Here is a 17166-nt window from a genome sequence, read left to right as displayed (position 1 = left end):
CTCATAAAAGAAGTCCACAAATTTTCATATTTTTGCATGCAACATGCAAAATGTGAAGGTGGCTTATTTAAGTCAGTATAGTATAAGTGTAATAAGACTTGCATATCTTGTACTAAAATGCTTTACATAAACTTTAATATTGGAGGGAACAGTAAATTCTTATAAGCTTCTATTTATATATATATATATATATATGAAAGAAGGTAAAAGATGACAGAAATTTTGAGGAAAAGAACAAGAGTGGAAAGGTTTGGAGAACATGGAAGGATGTGAGGCAGCAATAGAGTTAAAAGCAGGAAACATACAGTTTCAAACTGTATGTTTTAACCACATGCTTATCGTGCAGTTTATTTTAACATGTAACAACTTTTATGAATGATGAAGCATGAAACATCATACAGCACAATGTTAAAAGTTTATTTTTCTTGCAGTTTTTAAAATTTTGATTGCAATTAAAGAGGTCATATGCTTTCCATTGGTTTCAACTCTGATTGGTATTTTTTTATGTGATCACAAAAGATGGAGTCATGGGAAGTGCAGTGCAGTAGTGAAATTTAGACAAAAATATGATTACACTATGTGTGTTTGTCTTTGACAAGCAAGTGTTATTTTCTAACTCTTTTTAATTGTAAAACAAATAGAAAATGTCCATTATTCCTGTCAAACTTTGCTTTTGTGGATTTTAGAATGATTTTTTTTTTGCCCCCAAATAGTTACATTTTCTTGCAAATTCTTCTAATCTCTTGAAATTTTGTGTTTGATCTGAACATTATTTTTAATTTTAATTAAACATTTTTACCATTTTTATAGGCAACTTTTGAAGAGAAAACAGCTTGAAAAAAGGTTAAACCACTAGTAACTGGCATTATATGGGAAAATGACAAATTTGTAAAATCATTGTCCAAACCACAAAAGCAAAGTTTTGGGATCATAAATATACATTTTTTTTTAGTTTGTTTTCATGTATAGAACTATAAAAACATAGTTTAAACCCCAAAACATGGCAAAAGTGGAAATTTGTTGCCTAGTGTTATCCAACAATAGAGTCTGGAATGTTTTCAGCAAAAATTCCACATTTACAGACTTTTTTTACTCACTATGAAAAATGTGAGTTAAAATATAATAATTTGCAATATTAGGACAGAAAAAATGCTCCAACAGAAGAGAAAGTATTGATTTTTTAAATTCAAGACAAAACAGAGAAATAAACACGTTGGCCAGTTAATTAGGTACACCTCCGGGTTGGACCCCTTTTGTCATTAGAACTGCCTTATATAGTCATGGTATAGATTCAACAAGGTGCTGGAAGCATTTGTCAGAGATTTTGAACCAGTTGCTGCAGATTTGTCAGCTACACATCCATAATGCAAATCTTCTGTTCCACAACATCCCAAATGTGTTGTTCAGTGTGTTATTGGATTGAGATCTGGTGACTGTGGAGCCGTTTGAGCATAGTGAACTCACTGTCATGTTCAAGAAACCAGCTTGTATGAGCTTTGTGACATGACATGGATTCCTGCTCGATGGACATGATCAGTAGCAAAACTCAGGTAGGCTATGGCATTTAAACAATGTTCAGCTGGTACTGAGGGAGCCAAAGTGTGCCAACAAACTCTCCCCCACACTATTACACCACAAACCTCAGCATGAACCATTGATACGAGGTGGGATGGATCTCTGTTTCCATGTTGTTGTTGTTTTACACCAAATTTTGGCCCTACGATCCGGATGTTGCAGCAGAAATCAAGACTCACCAGATCAGGCAGCATTTTTCCAATCTTCTGTTGTCCAATTTTGGTAAGTCTGTGTGAACTGTGGCCTCAGTTTCCTTCCTGTTTTTAGATGACAGGAGTCTGCTGCCCACCTTTTTCATGGTTTGACATGTTGCACATTGAGAGTTACTCTTTTGCATACCTTGGTCCTAACAAGTTTTTTTTTTTGGACTTACTGCTGCCTACCTCTCAGCTTGAAGCAGTCCAGCTATTCTCCTCTGACCTCTGGCATCAACATGGTGTTTTATTTTTTTCAGACCATTCTCTGTAAACCCTAGAGATGGTTGTGTGTGAAAATTCCAGTAGGTCTACCTAGCGCCAATGACCATGCCACTTTCAAAGTCATTGAAGTCACCATTCTTCCTCATTCTTCAGCAGGTCATGTGATTGGCTGATTGGATATTTGTGTTCACGAGCAGTTAAACAGGTGCACCTAACAGTGTGGTCATTGAGCATATATACACACTAAAATGTGTTAGATTAAATGCAACCTAATAAATTAAAGACATTAATTTTGAACAGCATAACATATTTTTATAGATATCGGGTCAAAACAGCAGGACTTACAGTATGATGGAAAAATGTAATGAACTTCACCTTCAACTTGAATAATCTGATTTGTTAAGCAAGAATAAACTAATTCATGCTTTTGTGGTCAGTCATGTTTTCAAAACTTCTGTATATACTTTTTTTGTCTGCAAATGAATAATGTTGCTGTCATCCAATAAATGCAGATTACTGACTGCTATACTATGGCTATATCACAAGTTCAGTGTGTGTGACCATTTCTATTGTGCATTTAAAACTCCAGTTATTAATGCAAGCAATGTGGACAACAATAATTTTGTTGGACTGATTCCAATTAAATATTTGACATTGTTTACAGTGAACAGCTTGATAGTGTACATTCTTGAAATATCTTAATAAAATCACAAGCATTAAAGTATTTTTTTGCAGGTATCATAGTGTGTGTCTGTAAGTAGGTAAGCAGTAACATGCACGCACTCCTATACACTTGTTGCTGTTTTGTCAAACCTGATCATTAACAACACTAGACTTGTCACAGCCAGAAATTAGAGCTAACTGACTACAGCAGGAAGAAAAGGTAAAGACATCTTTTTCATCATATCATTGATATTTTTTCATTTTCAATAGCTGTGACGATCATGCAGTAACATGATGTATTCAGACCACTTGACCTTTGCAAATATTATTGAGTACCTTTAATTTTAATGGGAAAAAAAATGGGTTTTGTCCAGCAAACTACTTTATATGCAGCAACTGATAATGACAAAGTGAAGTGCTTATTTTTTAAGAATAATTCACTGAAATCTTTTATTTACAGTCGTAAAGAGCCTCAATTCATTATTTTTCAGCTGCTACATCTTTGGGTCTCCTTTTGCAAATCTTTAGAAGTTTTGCTCAGGCTCCATCCCCACCAGGGATGTGACGTTCCTTGTACCCAATGCCAATTTCAGCAGCTGGGAATAGGATAGCCAAGGCTTCCGCCTTTGACCAATCCACACTTCAGTGGACCCCTACAGCTCCTCTCCGGTAGTGGGTCCACATGAGTGGTGGTCCACATGGCCCATTGGGCCCTACTGGGCCTGTCAGCGAGCATCTGACCACCAGACGCTTGGTGACAAGCCCCTCCCCAGGGTCTGGCTCCATTGTGGGTCCCCAGTAATCCCAGTCCGGGCGAGTTATCATGGTCCATTGGTATAACTTCCATAAGGGTTTTGTGAATCAGGTTTCCTGTGAACTTTAATTGAACCGTTTTTCAGTGCAAAGCAGATAGAAATTTTATGAACTTCTTTGATTCTTGAAAATCAGTCTCATTATCTTTGAAGCCTTATTATATGCTTTAACATGTTATATTTCCTCGTTACTCTGCAGAACGGAGGTGAATGTTTCATAAAGTCATATTATTGATCCTCTGCATTCTTATACAGTCACACATGTAGAGCATGTAGAGATATTGATCATCTCAGATAAAATTTCCTTATGTCAGCCAATAAAAAATTCTATTATTTGTATTTTGTTTGCAGCTTTAGGGAAGAAGAAATAAATCACATCCCTTTTTGTTAAACAAAGATTAGAGCTGCACTCTAATATTATTTCTTCAATAATTTAGATTGGGAAAATTTCAATACCATTAAGTAATGTATTATCATATGAAATGCAGCAAATAGTGAAATAGTGCAGTCTGGAGTCAAACTAGATAAATGGTGATGGTAAGGGTCATTTTACATTTTTATTGCCTCATAAATATTCTTCACAGTTCATAAATAACTTGCCCCATATTAATAGTCAGTAAAAGATCAATTAACATATCAATCAGAAGATCCAGTGAGAATTTTGACCAGAAGCAGTGGTCAAAAATGTTTTTTTTTTTCTTATCCTTTGGTCACCATCTTCTCTTAATGAACTTGCCAAGATCTCTGCTTGCTTGCCATCACTGAACTAAATGGAATCCAGTTCTCGCCTATTATTTAAAAGTTGTGGCTAAAATGTATTAAATGCCTGAAGGCAAAATTTCAGATACAATGTTTATCAGTCTAAGTGAGAAAGAATGCATTAGATCGCCCACCTATACACTGGCAATCTTTCACAGGCAATATAATTGTATTCTTGTGTTGCAGACCACACCATACAGACCTAAAGACTTTGAGAAAGACAGTCTGAGCTCTTTTTATTGATATTGTTTATAATTCTGACAAGAAAGGTCTCACTGCTCACTATGCCACAGCAGTTTCATTCTTACATGCAATGCGTAATAGGTGCAATGAACAATCCTGTACATTAAGACAAAGGTTTGATTAAGTGACTTTCCTTTTAGCAAAGAAAGCCCAGCGAGTTCAGTTGCAAATACATCATGATATAATAGAGAAGTAGAAAATATTTTAAAGCCCAGACACAGATAGACCTATGCAGTGTCACTTTCCTGTTCATCTCCAACAGTCCTGAAAAACTTGCAACTCATACCAACTGTTAAAAAGCGACTCTCAAATGCAATCTGTAGAACTTCTTAGCATTTTTACAGAAGTGTCAAAGTTCCTCCTCTAAGTTCTGGCTTAGAATATATTGTTTAAACTGATTTGGCCTGGTTACAGGAGTGTGTGTAATGTTTTAGAAATACATACATTGACAGCAGAAAAGAAAATAGTTCTTATTTGTCTGGGCATAGTACTTAGTTAAAAAACAGGACATACATGAAGTGACATGACTTCACACCCACAGCTTTCTGAAGATGTTTCAAATAAATTTACTTGGTTGGCTTCCAGCTTAGACCAAGAAAATAAGTGAAAGCATAATTAATACTTAATCAGTGGGTTGTAGCTACTGCCTGCTTAAAAACAAAAAGCTGACAGACTGAAGACAGTTTGCAGAAACTGGCAAGGATTTTGATGAAATTTCAATAGTGTACATCTGTATATGTATGAAAATAGCAGCACTGTATATTTTCCTGCAAAGAAGAAGCTAAGATGAAGTACTGTAGGCACAGACAAAAGCAAATATATAATGCTGAAAGTGACTAGGCCTAAGTAGATTTACTTAACATCACATTTTGTGCTATGTCTTGCTGTTTTACCTACATGTATATATCTTATTATTGTATAAGACAGAATACAATACATAGGGTATGCCCAGCCATGTATTGTCATGGCCTGGCAGTTCCAGCCATCTCTCTCTCCCTCCTTGGCTGTATGTGGCAGGTATTCCCTCTCCAGGAGACCCAGCCTGGAGGTGTGGTTTCAGCAGCTGTGGCTAGGATCTGTACACCTGTTCTCCATTTCCTCATCAGCTGCTGAGGATTTAAGGATGAGCACCTAATAGCGGTAATCAGGTTTCTACTTAAATTGTATTTGGCTTGCTTAATTCTGAATAAGAACACATCCCAAAAAAGGAAAACTTACCAGTGGAAACTTAGTGGCCCTGGTATTACCTTCTGACAAATGCAAAAACTATCCAAAATTTACAAAAGTCCCTAAAATAAAACCTAGTTAACTCAGCATAAGCTTGAAACCAAAATTGTTTTACTCTTGTGAAAAAAAAAGAAAATTGTGACACAGAAATTGTTACAGAAAATGTCAATTTATTCTGTAATTAGGAATTCATTTGCTATTTTAAGATGCAAGCGAGGGTGCTCCCACCTGTGCTCAGAGAGTGCTTCCGTACTGTAACATGATGTGCTTTGTACCTATTGTGTCACAGTTACACTCACAATAAAGACCACGTTCTTGGTGTTATTTCCATAGCAGAAGCTCCAATTGTGATACCCCTGAGGGTTGAAAAACTAGCTTTTGAAAAATCTCTTGCTTTTCACCTCACCCACTGTGCCTTTTATAAACAGTCAGTAATTCTCTTTGATGATGCCAACACAAAGGCCTTATGTCAAAATACTTTTTTCTGATTTCTCTGTGGTTCAGACTAACTCATTGTTTTGACATCCTTTTCTTGCATAAGGACTATGATGATTGTGGTTGCATGTGTGTATGATTAACCACACAATAACAACCTCGGATAGGAGAAAGCCACCACCATCATCATCCTGACCTTCACAGGCATACAATGAAATACAATAGCCTTGATTCTGAGCACACACTCACTATCAAAGCCCGTGATCTATTTTGAGTGACATATCATTCTTATGGGAGTGCCAATGTGCAGATTATAGGTGATGCAAGCAGCCTGCAAGAAATGCTTCCAATATCTTGGTGTTGTAGGAAATGTACAAACAAGATGATAGTCCTTTATGCTACACTGCTAATGTCTGCAATCAGACATTTCCCCAAAATTTAAAGGCAAGTTTGGTTAACGTTTAAATGAAATCATATCAAATGCTGTGCTTATTGAAAGTTTACACCACAAGTTTTTGAAGTATTATTTAAAGTGTCATTTTGTATGAATATACTGTACATGCACAATTATCACCAAAACCATGTTACTGCTACATTCATCAGTATCAATTAGGTAACACTGTCACATGAGATGGCCATGGCATTCTTATTGCCCTAGATGGAAATCTTTTGTGCCACAGTTGAATTAATAACAATACAGATTTAATGCGAAAATATGTGTATGTGCACATTAATTACCTAGTTGAAAAATGTGTTTTTGCATATACAGGAACTACTAATCTGAGCGTGTAAAGTAACAAGAATTTGTGGCTATTGTATCATGAAATGTTACACATGAGGTTCCAAAGAATGCAATTTTTGGCCATCTGTCTGCATCAGCCCCAGCAGATAATAAAACTAGATGCTGTGATCAGCCATCAGATTAAGCCACTTTCAACAACATGTGTTGTTTACTGGCTTATACAAAAAGCCCGGGGGCTGTGCCTGTGGCAGAATTCTGAATGATTCAGAGGCCCTGAGCCTGTAAGAGGCTTTAGAGTCCTTTTTCAGGACATTAGTTGGCATTTCTCCCAATTAAAATACATGTTCTCTCGAATTCATTCACATTTTCTGTTTCTCCAGTCACAACAGTTGCCCCTTCATTTGTCAATATTGCAGGGTTGCATTTGTTTTACCAGAACCCTCCTCTCATCAAACAACTTTAGTAGAGTAGGACTTTATTTTGCACAGTGCGCGACTTTTGATGGACCTATGAAACTCAATTCATGATAAGTCATGAATTAAGAACAGGAAAGTTTCATGCAGCTGGATTTGTGGAATATTTTAATGCAAACTTACTTAAAAACAAGAAACTTGTGGTTTTTTTGTACACAAAGAACAATATATATATATATTTTAATTTAACTAATCATAAATTAAAATCCCTAAGCCAACGTGTCCTGAAATCTCAGGACAGGAACTATTTTTTAATTTATATGTGTTTACATCTCTAGCCACCAGGTGGAGAAAGTAGAGCAGCTGGACGTGCTGCTAATTAGTGAGTAGAAATGCTTTGTTGTATTTTACTCATGAATCATTACTGGAATAATTAGGTGGTAAGCTGAATTAAGGATTAATAAAAATGTGACTTTTGATCATGAACAAACTAAACATTAATTGAAAGTATGAATCATTAAAATGTCTAAAGCAGCCCCTTGGGTTAAGTAAGTTAAACTAGTCACTACATTGTTCAAAGGATGATTATGTTCTGGTTTTTACTGCACTGTCAGTCTGATAATTCTGTTCATCTTGGTTATTTTGCTATTTTAAATCCTATTAATTGAAATTTAGAAATTATTGTGAATACAAAATGTATATTCTAAAAGAAAATCTCACAACATTCAGTGATTTTTAACTGGAAATTCTAACATGTCCTTAGTAAATTTGTATGAAAAACTTTACATAGTTTCATACTTTAAACTCACATTAAAGTAGTCACAAAATTTGCTGTAAAACAACATTTAAGCCTATTGTTGTCTCATCTCTAGACAGCTACTGTTTCTATTTTTATTTCTGGTTATTTAAGCAAAATCACAATAGAAGAAAAACAAAGCATTTCCTGAGATAGATACAAGACAGACAGCCTCAAAATGACACAAAAGAGGGAGTTACTGACAAGTTATACATGTTTTTAAATATGAAAAAGAACTAAATACAGATTAAATGAATGCAATTAGGTTAAAAGAAATCTTTGAGCTGGTGGATTTTCACATAATTTGCAGGCACGTTAGCAGCTTACAAAGAAAAAAATATGACAAACTTCTTACTGGTTCCCCTAATAAGAGTTGACCCTCATGTATGCTTTGAGTCGTTTGTCACCAGCTGGAGGAAACAAAACTCCCAAAATTGGAAAATGATAAAAGTTATTTTTTTTTGTTTGTTTTTTACCACATACTGTATGAAAATTATACAGTACAATTCCAATGGTTTAATTTCCAGTTTGTGTTCATGGTGGTAACATCATGGTGATGGGGCCTGGTGACATATTTAGTTTAAACAACATTTATTTTGCTATTTCAGGCTTTTGACGATGACAGCTCTGCAAAGGAGTTTCTACCTTACTTTACTTTACTTTACTTTATTGCATTTAGCCGACGCCTTTATCCAAAGCGACTTACAATGATGATACAGTAATACAAAAAGCCAAAACATTAAAATAAAAACATTAAAAGAGTTAAACATTAAAAAACAATGCAACATTAAAAATGTATGTCTATACACATCAGAAGTAATTGTCCTAGTTAGTGCAGGTGTTCTCTAAAATACCTTCTGGTGTTCTAATGAACAATTAGTTTTTGTGCAATTCATGAATCAGAAGTGGAGCATGGAAATAACAAAACAGTTCTCCACACATGTTCTTAATAGCGCAGTCAAAATAAATCCACTTACATTGAGCGATATGCAATCAGAGGAAAAGTTAAGAGAAAATTTTACATTTCCACTGCTTCAACTGACTCGTACAGTTACATGCAAGTTGTTTTTCAAGACCAATTTTTAACTTGGAAAGCAAGAAGATCCTTCAAATGTGCATCGCCCTGAGAAGCACTGGTTTCAACTACTGCAGTCAAGGCTGAACTGAAACAAACAAGGACATCTTCTAAAAGAAAATGCATGCTGAATATAACCAAACACATAAACTCTGAGGGTGAAAGAAGTAATGTTAATCACAACAAATGCACCTCCTCTGACAGAGATTGCAGTGTGTTTTAATTTGGAATCATTACGTTTCAGAGCTCTGGTCAGAAATTGGACAGGACACAGGGTTTAGTACTGAATACCATTAACCGACTGCTTCTGTTTGACCTCCAAAGGATGTGAAAGTGCGGAGTAACATTATCGGAGCTAATTAAACCCAGCAGGACAGAATTGCTTGCTTGGGATTGTAAAACCTCAAACTCCATGGTGTCTCACGTTGTAATCAGAAACATTATTTAATATAAAATAGAAACACAAATTGGAAAGTAGAATTTTGACCATGAAACATGGTACCAAACTAGCAAAGATATGCAGGGTAATGCTCAAGTGTGTATGGGCAAATAATATGCGACATGATGTCTCAAAAGAAAAAGTATGGGATTCTGATTAGTGATACTAGAGGTATTTTGGGGGAAAGTTTACTTGTACTTTGTTATAAGCAATCTATACACTATGTACTATGGACCTGCTCTTTATAATAAGGTTATTTCAGCACTTTTTGACTAACAAGACAATTGATTTGCATCATAGCTCATGGATTATAATAATTTTTTCCTCTCTTTTTTGTGCAGGAATCAGGAACTACGAACATGTCGAGTTCTGTTGTTTTGGAAAAGGGCAGCCCAGAGCCACGTAGGCACACTCACCTGCTTGCCCAGCAGGAAGGTTCATGGCTCAATCCCCAAGCCTCTCTCTAATCTCCCAGTAATACAGCTTGAGTCATGATAAAACAGGTTTGATGGAGGCAAATCCTGTTATCTTGGGTGGGGGTGGTAGCAGCTGTTGTTACAGGTAGTGGGTGAGTTCAAGAAATGAACTGGAGTGTAAATTTTAGGATTAAACACACCCGAACCGGATCTGAGAGGCAACTCATGCCTCGTGAACCTGTATGTACTGTATCCTCTCACACATGTAAAAAGACATTTTCTTCTCTCTCCCTCGTGTCTTTCTTTGTCTCTCACAGACACATTCACATGGAAATCTAAAAGCACAGCAGAACACACAATTTGAGTTCAAGGAGGTTGGCTCCTAATGGAAATGTATTTCAGCTGCTGCCACACCTCATCTTCTATATTGCTTTTTCATTGAAAAGAGGAGCTCTTTGACTAGAGGAATACAGTTTTTGTAGGCTTTTGTTCCAACACTCTCATCTCTTAGAAGGACACATTAGCCCTTTATCTTTTAGAGAAATGCTGGCACATTATTTCTCCTTTATCCCATTTCCTATTGGTCTCTCACACTCAGATCTAGTCAAAAGAGATATGAGGGAGGTTTTTATGTGAACGTCTCTTTTATGTGTAACTTGTTGCCTAATAGGTGGAAAACTTAGAGTATACTATACAGTAGGTAGGAACAAACAATCATGGCTCACTGTTTTTTTTTTTTCTTTATTATTTATTCTTTCTTTTTTGGAGGGTGGGGGTGAGTTCAGGACAGTATTGACAGGTGTCCTGCTCCTGTAGATGAAACAGGTAGCAAGCTGAGATGTCATATGTACCACCAGCTACAGGTTGAGACATCTGTCACCTGGTATTCTTCTGATACATCATTTTCTTCTTTTCTTAAGGAGGAGAAAAGAAAAAGAAAAGGGACAGAATGATAGACAAAGTGGAAAAAAGAAGAAAATGTTGGGGCGGTAAAAGTAGAGGACTGAGCACAACTGAAACACACTGGATCATCAGCTGCTGTATCTGTGACAAAACACTAAAAAAACAAGCAGAAACTGAAAGAGAGAAAAACAGAAGCAGATACACAAACAAAGATACAGTCTAACTGTGGTAGATGTTTAGACAGTGTGAAGATGATCTGCACACCACGCCCCAAAACCAGATTTCCCCTCAGTCAATAACAGACAAAGGGACAAGATAATCTGGCCTGAGTCTGAGACTCCCCCATTGGGACCCAACCAGGAAAATGCTGCCACCGAGCACCAGGGTCCCTGGCCAGCCCAGGGCCAGCATCTGCCCTCACAAGGTCTCACAGCCCAAGACCGCAAGGCAGCTCCCACCCAGGCCCCCCTCACCCCCAACAATCAGGCACCAGACTCCTCAAAACAGCAGCCACAGCTCTCCAGCCCCAAGAAGTCACCAGATACCTGCAGCCCCAAGGTCCTCCCCCTGACACCTACAAGGCATATGGGGAGTTGAACCTACAGCCAATCACTCCCACTAAGTCATGGAATTGATCAGTGGGAACCAGAGAAAATCGAATACAGCCAATTGGTTTATAGTGAAGGCAGACAGACTAATGTGGTCTAGAAGTAAATTTCGATATTGAGTAACACACAAACAGTTTTTTGATTTCCGATTCACGAGGATAGTTTTCTTAGCAATGCATAAGGCAGTAAGAACTATTTGGGGTTTTTTGTTTCCTTTATAAAAAAAAAAAAATCATAAAAGCATGAGGTCTCCTCACCAGTTTGTCTTGGTAAAGAAAATGAAGATGAAGTAAAAAAAAATTGCAGGAGAATGCAGAGCTTTGCATAACCAAATTAATTAGTAATTAAAAAGCAAACAAACAAAAAAGAACAACAACAAAACATCTCTCTTTTCTGAAAGCACTGTGACAGACTGGCAGCCTGTCCAGGATCTATCTTGCCTTTTGCCTAATTTCAGCTGGAATGTACAACAGTGCACTTAAGACCATATTTTCATAAGGAGTTAAGGAAATGAATGTATGGCCAGTTATATATCATTTTTGTAAATGATTTATTTATTTTTCTGTCATTTTAATTATGTCAGACATCTTCACTTCTGTCCAAAGTGTTTCTTCATGAGCCATACATCAAAGTGCTTTTAAAGCTAAATGTACCTTATTGGAGTTTCAGGAAGTTCACATGGCTCACACTGGAAGGAAGTGATTCCTATCAAAAGTGTCTCTCCACATAGTGACCGGCATTAGCCTGAGGGGTGTACTATGCATCCATGCAGTTCTAGCATCAAACTGTATGTTTCCACAGGAATCTACTCTCATTGAATTATTGACACAGAAAATACATTCATATGTTTTTATGTTTAGTCCTGATTGATGCCAAGTCCATTTTACACTGGTGGACTTTCAGCAAATCAAACACAGATTAGAAAACAGATAAGTATTTATTGATGTTCAGCAGAGGGATTATTCAATCAGTAAGCCTGGATATTCACTTTGATTTGGCCACAAACTAAAGTGATTTTTGTTTATCCATCATTACGAGGGCAATGACATAAGACCTAAATGCATTTCATGAGTGTCATGTTTACATTTATCAAGTTTATAGTTAACAGCTCTAATGTGCAGCTGTCACAGCAGAAATAAATGGTAGCACAGAGAGTGCACCTAATGTTAAAATAAATATATTCAGTTATGAATTTGCAAGATTAACAATTTTCTGCAGCATTGCTCTCTTGCCTTAATTGCAGCACCTGTGTTTTATTTTAGTGTTTTATATATTTTATATCTTCTTCCCATGACCTGTTTCTCTTGACTAAGTGCAGTGGTACATGATCAGTCCATTTTGAACAGAACAGAAAAACAGCCAAATGGTGAGTTAAATATTCCCTTCAATAGGAGCCACAGAGCTGAATGAAGAAGGCCTAGGTTAACAAAGAAAGCTGATAGCTATTATCTGTATCTGGAGCTTCAGGTTTTATTATACAAACGAATGCAAAAAATGTTGATGAGACACACCACCTTCATGAGACACACCATCAAGGACAAAATTATCAACAGCTCAAGAATGTCACGCTTAGGGAGGTGTATATATAATTGTAGTATAAGTATATAAATGCAGAATGAAGAATTAGCTGCACTTGAAAGCGTACTGGATTCACATTCTCCTTTCAGAAGTACAAGTACTTCATGTTTGGCATTTTGTGTTGTTTTATACTTCAAGATGACACTTTATTCTTAGGCTGATTACAGACTTTCACATGACTAGGCTAAAAAAGCCCAGAAAATTGGAGGAACTACCATAGAAAAAAGGTTTAGGAAGACATAATGCTGCCGTCAGTGAGAATGAATGTAAATTCTGAAATTAGTCCCAGAGCAATGAGCGCAGTAATGTGACTGGCTGGCAGTGCACACTGATAAGCCACAACATTAAAACCACTGACAAGTGAAGAAATTAACATTTATTAGAGCTAATGTAGCACAAACATGTGAAAACCTTAATGTTGGCCATAAGATTTCAAAACACCTTGCAGCACACGTGGCTGCAGACCTGTCAGATAACAAATGCTGAACCTGTCCACCACCAATAGTACATATGTAAAAGTCAGAAGTGGACAATGGAAAGAAAGGAGACCTGGATTGATGAGTCATATTTTCTCTTACATCATTTTGGCCTGCTGAGTTCGTGTGAGTCACTTTCCTTGGAAACAGATAGAAGCAGAATGTGTTATGGGAAAAAGGTTGCGAAGAAGTAGGTTTATTGCTTCCAGGATTTCAGGATGCACTGTGGGCAAAACATAAACTGTGCTGCAGAACTCAAGGTGCTGACTTCGCCTCCAAATTCTCAGATGTCAGATCTTAATCTGAGATGGGTGTGGGAGGGTGGGGAGATTCACAATGGCCTCACCTTGTATCTTACAGGACTTAAAGTATCTGCTGCTAATGCCGTGTTGCCTGATACCACAGGACACAGGGTCAGAATTGCTTTAGAGGCACTAGGGACAATATAAGGCAGGTGGATTTAACATTCTAGCTAATCAGTGTATAATAACCACAGATCTTTTTTTTTTTTTTTTAAACTTTACATTGCCCTTTTGCATTTTCTGCTGATGTATGTGGTTGAACCAAAATACAAGATATGAGACAGCCATGTAGTCCATGCACATTTAAAGTGGGATTGGTGACCTTGAAAACACGTAATGAGGTATTGAATGAAAAAAATAAACAACAACTGGGAATTACTAACTGAATATGTGTAGGCTGTGGCTTTAACTCTAGTGTTGTTCTAAATTATACCTAGAACGACCAAAAAAATAAATAAATAAGCAGTTCACAAAAACAAACGGTACATGAACACATAAAATTAGGACATTACATATGACCTTTGCTGTACAGTTTATCAAATGTCACATGTTGTGGCAGCTGACCGTGACATCATGGACCCATGATGCGGGACTCGAAACAGGATTAAGCTTACTTCAGCTTTATTGCAGGTCGAACAAGATTTACAGAGCTGGACGGGGGGGCTGCACAAACTAGGAAAACTACTCAAAAACTAAGATACACAAGATAACACAAACAAGAAAAACAAGGACGAACGCTAAGGGACAAAACACAGGGAGAATCAGAGATGCAGGGAAAACACGAACCAACAATGAACCAGGAAGAAACAAATGAACTAGGGAATGCAAGAAATAATACAAGATAAAATGAGTCAGTGATCCCAAAGATAAATAATCTACAAAAGTCCATTAAACTAAGAAACACAATTGAAGAAATAAAACAATAACAGAACTTCAAAACCCCAAAAAGGCCCAGGACCATCACACTTGTTAAACCTTACCTTTTGAAAATAATCTTACATCTTTCTCTATCATCCATTCTCCAACACTGAGAGTGAAGTTATCACACATTAACATTATTTCCCTCACATGATTTCTCCTACCTTTATCTAACAAGACAGATTTGGGTAAAACTGCACAGAAACAGCTCGAATGCTTTGTGACAGGCGTAGAGCTGTATCAAATGTTGCATTAAAGATGACCTGCCACCACTGCACACAAGTAACCTGCAGTAATTTGGATTTAATAATATTTATTTGTACATACTGATGTTTATCATCAAGGTAACAATGTAGCCCTGAGTGCCCTATCTCTCTGGTACCATACCTCTCTAGCTTTTTCATTAATAACCTGTAATGTAGTGTGTTAATTTTTTTTAAGCCAACAAACACCCCAAAAGTGTTTTCCTTGCTGTCCATTGCATCTGATGTACATCTTCTATGATAGCTTCTACTGTATAAGTTGCATCACTGCCACTGGTGGTTATATCTTCTCTAAAGTCATACTGGTGGTCACTCAATAATTTGTATTTTTCAATGAAAATTTCAAGCCTTTGCTAGAATTGTTATTTCTAAAATGTTTTCCTAGTTTGAGAACTAGGAGAAAAAAAAAAGAAAGTATGCAATTGGAGCACAGATATCTCTAATTTTCTAAATTGGAATGACTGTCGCTGTTTTCATTTTCTTGGAAATATATCTACTCTCTTGACCTCAGTGAAGGACTAATTTATTTTACACCACCAGCTAAAAGCATCTCAGGAACAGTCTGATGCAAAACTGAAATGTTTTTTCAATCCCACATTACTCAGACCTCAGCTCTTCAGTAATGTCTAAAGTCTAGCCATACATCTCTCCACAGGCCTCTCATCAGTCCAAAAATGAATTGAAACATCCAATGGTTAAACCCTAAAATGGTGTTAAACCAGAACCATCTGCAGACTGCAGCTTATTAAAATGTAAATCTATTAAATCAGCTTCCATAACTTTTTGCATTCAATGTGGATACATTTACATTTTGGTTTGTACACTTTCAAATTAAAAGGAAAAATAAATATATTTCTGGGTTTTTATATTAGATCTGTATTTCCTGAATGTTACTATAAGAATAAATAAAGAAAACCTCACCTGCACTGGTTCTACTCCAGAAAAGCTGAATTCAGAGTGAATTGCACATTCAAGAGAGGAATAAGATTAAAATAAAAACAGTTGATCCTAATTTCTAATCAAATTCATGTTTAAAAGGAAAGCATCTGTGAAGCAAAGTGTTTTTAAGGCAAAAAATACCCCAGAAGTATTCAGCACTGATTTGCAGTGAGCTCAGTGTAATAACTTTAGGGGATTTAGGCGACTTTATCAGCATTTTCATCAACTTCATCAGCTCAGACGTTCTCTATGTTGAGGGGTGGAAAGAAGTTGCTAATTTCCTAAAGTAAATGGGAGAAAAATTGGAACATAAATGGGGTGGGGGGGGGTGTCTTACCTCATCCTCAACTGAAATTACACATTTGGTTTAGCAGGTATAAATATATATCTCTCTGTATATCAATGCAAATTTCTGAATAGATTTAAATATACATTTAAAGGTGTTGCAAGTAATGTGGGGTGATAAAAATTGATGCAAGAAAGACATAAGAAAAGAAAAAACAACAGAAAGTACAGGAAGGAAAGGAAAGGAAAGGAAAGGAATAAGTATTCCTAATCCAGTGTGATTGCATTGCCTCACTTTGCTCAGTTTTTGTAAATGTGAGTTCTTTGATAGCCTGTGATTATCCACAAGTCTTACCATTCACTGACGCAGGCTGAAGGCTAGCCAATTAGCCTTTGGCCTGTGGAGAGTGATACTCTGGCTGGTTTTGTTGTGGTGTGGTTATCTATGGTAGTGAGCAGTCAAACCCACACTTATGGTGTCAAGAGGCTGTTTGGATCTTTTCATACAGTCTGACACCACTGATGAGCTGAGACTGCTGGAGAGTTATGACTCCAAATGCAGAGCAAACAAGATGATAATATGCTTTGTCATTCAGATAGGCCTTCTGTCAGTCAGATTTATGGTATACAGAGTGTAGACTTGTTAAATTATTCTCTGAACATATTTTAAGTAGCAAATTGACATATTTTCTCACATCTATTGTGAAGAGTATTTATTAAAGGCTGCTTTTTGAAAAAGGCAGCAGCTATATTTTGAGACTTAAAGGTGCCCAAATGAATCAGTGAGAAATGGTTTAATCCAGTTGTGGCACAAAAATGAAAAGCAGCTTACATCAAACATAATTGTTTGTATCATTTGTGATTTTTCTTTCTTTACAGT

General features: G+C 36.6%; 1 pseudogene; it reads right to left on the bottom strand.

Annotated features, from left to right (window-relative positions):
- Positions 1-3482, bottom strand: part of LOC115778227 (craniofacial development protein 2-like) — a 51852-nt pseudogene extending 48370 nt beyond the window's left edge.
- Between the last annotated feature and the right edge of the window lie 13684 nt (positions 3483-17166).

Source organism: Archocentrus centrarchus, chromosome 3 (assembly GCF_007364275.1).
Source record: "Archocentrus centrarchus isolate MPI-CPG fArcCen1 chromosome 3, fArcCen1, whole genome shotgun sequence".
Taxonomy (NCBI): Eukaryota; Metazoa; Chordata; class Actinopteri; order Cichliformes; family Cichlidae; genus Archocentrus; species Archocentrus centrarchus.
Note: the sequence above shows the minus strand (reverse complement) of the source record. Positions and strands in the feature narration are given on the sequence as shown.